At 42.6% G+C, this 5,887-nt stretch overlaps 1 pseudogene; it reads right to left on the reverse strand.

Moving 5' to 3' along the window:
• Positions 1-223: 223 nt before the first annotated feature.
• LOC114034181 lies at positions 224-4,096 on the reverse strand (annotated as a pseudogene).
• Between the last annotated feature and the right edge of the window lie 1,791 nt (positions 4,097-5,887).

The following is a 5,887-nucleotide window of genomic DNA, read 5'->3' on the forward strand; positions in this document are numbered from 1 at the left end:
ATTCTCTTGTCCTTACATGTGTTTCCTTCTGTCTGTTGGGTTAGAAATTCCATTAGGGATAGGACCCCATCTTCTCATTCTTCTGTTTGCCCCATAGTGTGCTCCGAGCACACTACAACTAATATATGATTATTTACTGCTCTGTGTTTGTGAATGTGAGTGTCAGCCTCTAATACAGAAGACATTTCACCTACAAGAACTGAGATTCAAACCTACTGCTCACACTCTACCTGCCCTATTTTCATCAGGAAACAGTCAATGAAGTCCCGCGGATTGCTGGGATCCAGTGTTCTTTGGTGTTCCTTCACTTCTTCCAAAATAAATTCATGTTGTAAATGAACATTTTTAATTGCTTTGTGATGAGATCCAGGGAGATAATGTACTAGAGGTGGAAAAAAATGGTAGACCTAGAAAGAAGAATTTTATATCATACTTTATTAGAAAAAGAAAATAATTCTCTATGCCAGCACTTGGATCATGTTAAGAAAAGGGCTGAAGAAGGGTGGGACAAATGCCTTTTGCAAAAAAGTGACTTTCCTCATCATTTCCTATTCAAACTCCCGAAAAATTAGTATTCTCCTCCTTGGTTGCCTGAAACTACCTTGGCCTTCACTCTCAATTCTTACTTCCTACAGAAAAGTTCTCATCCTTTTTCATTATGAAGTCTTCTAAGAGCTCTGCCTGCAATCTTCCATTGGGACAGCTAACCCATCTGGTAACCTGATCCAAACTCAGATGCTCAAGGAAAAAGTCAGCTTCTCTCTAGTAACATGAATTTTATTTTTTTTGTTTTTGTTTTTTTTATAGGCAATTGGGGTTAAGTGACTTGCCCAAGATCACACAGCTAGTACGTGTCAGCGCTTGGTCTGAGGCCAGATTTGAACTCAGGTCCTCCTGACTTCAGGGCTTCTGACTTCTATCCATTGCGCCACCTAGCTGGCCCTGTAACATGAATTTTAATATTCAATCCCTGTGACCAGTGAGTGAACTACTCCAGTGAGGGGCCTTATAATGTCCCTCAAATCAGAACACATAGGGGTGACCTTCTCTATCTTTATTCCCTGTCAATGAATAAGAAGATGGGAATGGAACCCAGTGTGACACTGTTGTACATCCCAAAGGAATGCGTGATGAACTCTACCTAGCTCCTTGCAATAGTTTCTTTGAGTTATAGAAAATATATATACTGAGCTCCAAAAGGAGAGGACACCGGCCTCACCTGAATCCACTGGGAAAATTTTTGTTTTCATCTAAAAGCTTCATTAAATATAGAAATTTCTGGTCTTTATATTCAAAATGCTTTTGGAAAATGATAGAGTAGATTACATTGCAAGGAGCACATCCAAGGATGAAGGTAGGGTCACATGGTAATCCTAAAGGAGAAAGAGAGAGAGAGAAAAGGACTTTAATACTGCAATTGTGATCAAAAGGAAAGTTTGTCTGCCTTTAGGTAGGACCTGACTGTCCTCCTTTCCTCTCTAGTTTGTATTCCAGCCGACATTTATTTGATACAGCCAGGTGGAAAATAAACCACCCTATATGAAGCATCTGGTTTGAGCCACATAAAAATCCTAAGTTCAGATATGATAATTCACATTTTATAGATGAGGTTGCTGAAGCTCAAAAAATTTAGCTAATTTATGCCACAGTTATGAAGGATAAAGAAGTGGAATTCAATTCAGATTTTCTCCTGGCCCCATACAGTGCTCTTCCTACCAAACCACATCACTTCCCATTACTAAATCCCTATTCATTACCTCACCCTAAACAGCTTTTGCTCTCAGACTTCTTCATGTCTCCCTTTAAATTGTATTTAATTTTTTTTTAATTTTTAGGCAATTGGGGTTAAGTGACTTGCCCAGGGTCACACAGCTAGTAAGTGTCAAGTGTTTGGTCTGAGGCCAGATGTGAACTCAGGTCCTCCTGACTTCAAGGCTGGTGCTCTATCCACTGAGCCACCTAGCTGCCCCAATCATATTTCATTTTATTTCAAACAGTAATCCCACCATGGGAGTTGCAGGCACTGAGCTGGAAGCCTTGTTATTCCAAATGTTCTTAGGTTCAGGGTCCTGGGATGTCTAAGGATTGTTGATGTCAAGGTGGTGATGCTAGGTTGTCTTGACTGGCATACATTGCCTCTTGTGTCTCCCTCAGGACGTCCCACTGCTTTAGCCAGGCTGGCCCATCTCCCTTGTGAATAGCAATTGGCTGGCAATTGGCTGCCAACTGGTGGTGATGGCCAGCCCCTTGTCCACAGGAGATGCTTTTCAGATGAAAGCTGTCAGGGCTGGACTAGAAACAATGGTCCAAACATTGCTGTCACCCCTGTGGCCCTTGTACTTATCTATCTGTTGGTGGTAGCTGGTCATCAATTGTTGCTAGTGGTGATGAGAAAGATGGGCCTCTTCTCCACAATGATTTATCCTTTCTATGAGAACTACACAGACTAGCTTAGAATTGATTTGGGAGGAGGGGAGGACACTGTATTTCCCAAAGTCTTGGGCTCAAGGGCCTGAGCTGTCTCCATCAGAGTAAGAGGGGAGATGATCATCAAGGTGGGGGTGGTCTGACCAGCCTGGATCATTCAGGTGTTCCTGTTCCCTAAACTACTTTGCATTAATTTTGTTAATATTTTTCAATATATGTGGCTGAGCATCTATGGGAGAAGTTGCAAGGCTGCATCTCCACAAGGGAGAGGTTGTGGATACTGGAGTGAAAATATTGCTGTTCCCCAGGCTCTTGGGTTTGAAGGTCCTGGGCTGTCTCCATCAGGGTCAGAGCAGAGATGGTGGTCAAGGTGGTGGTTATATTAAAGAGGCCCAAGGACAGAGTCTTGGAGATATTCACATTTAGGGGATTTAAAGCAGATAATGATCCAGCAAAAGAATATAGAGAAGCAAAAATCAAACACGAAAGAGAACCAGTGGAGAACAGCATGATAGAGGCGAGGGAGAAGAGAGTATCAATTAGCAATCCACCAGCAGTCACCAAGTTCTCACAAGGCTCTGTGCTATGCACCAGGGGTACACAGACAAAAGTGAAACAGCTTCTGCCCTCAGAGAGCTTACATTATAATGGGGAGACAACATCTACACAGGAGTTGTGGCAAAAGTCCCAGATTCCAACATGATGGAGTAATGCTGTTCTCAGTCTATTCCTATAATATTCCTGGTGAAAAATTCTGGAATAGGAGAGCACATACAGCTAATTATGAGGATTGTCTGACAGCACCCTACTACTGCCCAGTTCTTGACACCCAAAACACACACACACACACACAGTACACATAGGTTTTGCCTTTTATGGTTTAAAAAGAAGTTATCCTATTGAATTTATGGCATCAGCATCTCCATTCATACCCTCCTACAGTGCCCTGTGGCCCCCTAAGTTTCAGATTTTTTTAGAAGGATAAACTCCTCTGCTAGATAGCTTAGATGGGGGTGGGGGGAGTAAGCATGAAGGGAAAGAGCTTCCTAGAGATGCTAGCGATGTTCTCAGCCCTGCTTCTATTCCTTCTGCTAGTCAGCAAAATATCAAGAAAATCCCTGGACTCCCCCAAATGATCCTAAAGTAATGCCTTTTCCTCCTGGAGTTGTTGACCAAAAGTAACAGAACCAGTGCTGGTAGGTTCTCGTGAGCTCTGCTCCATCTGAAAAGGAATAAAAACATCTAAAGTCATCCCCCTAAATGTTCCTCACCACGCTGCCTCCTCACAAGATCAGCGTGACCTCACTAGCAGAGCTGCACTGCCTCTCATCTCTTCTCTCAGCTGTCCTGATCCTTCAGGGCTTCTAGGAATGACCACAGGGCCATGGGCATAGCCCCAGCATGGGCCCAAAAGTGCAAACATGGTGGTTCTCCTTGGACGAACCTCACTCTTCATGAGTTACAAGGGATAGGACGGATTTTTGTAAGATCAGTGGTAACAAAGTGAAAAAACACCAACCTTTTGATTTATTTAATTCCTCCACAAGATACTTTGCCACTTCTTGGACTCGCTCTTCAACGCTCCTCTTCCCCATCCCAAAATTCCTCAGGGTCATGAGGGAGAAGCAGCGGGTTTGCTTCCATCTCTCTCTGTTGCTTATGATAAGGCCTGTAAAGGGAAGCAGGAAGAAGAGAAGCCTTGCGCTCTAAAGTTGGGGGTTTTTTTGGGGGGGGGCTGGGCAATGGGGTTAAATGACTTTCCCAGGGTCACACAGCTAATAAGTGTTAAGTGTCTGAGGCTGGATTTGAACTCAGGTCCTCCTGACTCCAGGGCCTGTGCTCTACTCACTGCACCACCTAGCTGCCCATGCTCAGAACTTTTTGAAAGCCCATGTCAAAAAGTCTATGCCCAAGGGCTCAACCCACACTTCTTGTTTCAGAATAGAATGAAGTGGGGGAGGGGTCAACTTGCTTTCTCCTCTGTTTCCTCTCCCATCCCACACATCATTTTCCTTCATCACAGTCACAAATACATCAGGTGGCCCTACACCCACATCCCCCTCCTGGTAATGAAGTGGCCACAAAGAGGAAGGCCAGGATAAAGACATATTTTTGAGAAACTGAACGGTTGTCAGGTAAGTGAGTTTATATCTCTCCATCTCTTTACACAAGGAACTTAAAGGATTATGACGTCCTGAAGTCCTAGTCTTCCTACTTCATACAGGGATCAAAGAGTGAGAGTCTCTGTTTCTTCTCTCGTTGTGGGTTACGAGGTGGTGAAGCGGAAAGAGTACCAGACCTGAAGTCATGAAGATTCACCTTGATGAGTTCAAATCCAGCCCCAGACACTTATTTATGTGACACTGGGCAAGTCACTTAACCCTGTTTGTCTCAATTCCTCATCTGTAAAATGATCTGGAGAAGAAAATGGCAAAGCACTCCAGTATCCTTGCCAAGAAAATCCCACATTGGGTCAGGGACAGTCGGACACGACTGAAATGACTGAACAATAAGAGGTACACTCAATAAGAACAGAAAGTTACTTAAGCTCAATAGCAATCCTTATATCATGTAACTTTCCTTAGCTTTCTTTTCTCCCCTAAGTCTGAAACAACTCTACATAAGATTGTTGTTTATGGGGAAATGATTGTTGAGTCAAAACAAAATATAACAATTATACAAAGAATTGTAGTTAATTTGAGCAATGGAAAAGGTGAACACATACCTTTATGGTACACACATGATACTCACATACTAAAGCTTCACAAGGCATGTCCTTCTTTTCCTGAATATATCACACCTTCCTACCTTCAGATATCACCCTCTGATTCCAGAAATAGGATGAAGGCTTCACCTAACTACCCTTATATTGGGAACTATGCTTTTGCCTATAATCTTATTTCCATGGGACATTTATCAGGATGAGATTCAACTTCTGCTTCAAGATCCTTCATACAGGAACTCCAGAAGAAGAAAGTGACTGCTATTCCTTGAAATGGAGTTTAATTCATGTTGGTTTCATTAAATACCTCTGAAAAAATGGAAACTACTACTATGGGACTTCAAAAGATCGGCTGCCAAATTTAGATCCCCAGCAAAGTGCTTCTGCTCTCTCTTCCATTTATGTCAATCTCACCAATTGCATTCACTAACACATACTCTTGATCTCGTGACTAAATTAACTCTTCTGCTAAAGCAGCTCCTGCTCTGCTTCAGAACCCACTCCAAAAAAAAATGAAAAATAAAAGGAAGGAAGAAAAGCAACTCCCCTTCAGGGCGCATGTGAAGAGCTGAAGAAAGGGCTTGGCAGAATGTTACTTGGGAAAATTTAACCTTTCACCATTGTTCCGTATCTGATTTCACTCAATCATAGCCTGTTACAGTCAAGGGATCTTAGAAATTGTCCAGTCCTCTCCTCTCATTTTATACATGAAGAATCCGAGAAAGATTAAGTGACTCA

Source organism: Vombatus ursinus, unplaced genomic scaffold (assembly GCF_900497805.2).
Source record: "Vombatus ursinus unplaced genomic scaffold, bare-nosed wombat genome assembly UNPS02008411.1, whole genome shotgun sequence".
Classification (NCBI taxonomy): domain Eukaryota; kingdom Metazoa; phylum Chordata; class Mammalia; order Diprotodontia; family Vombatidae; genus Vombatus; species Vombatus ursinus.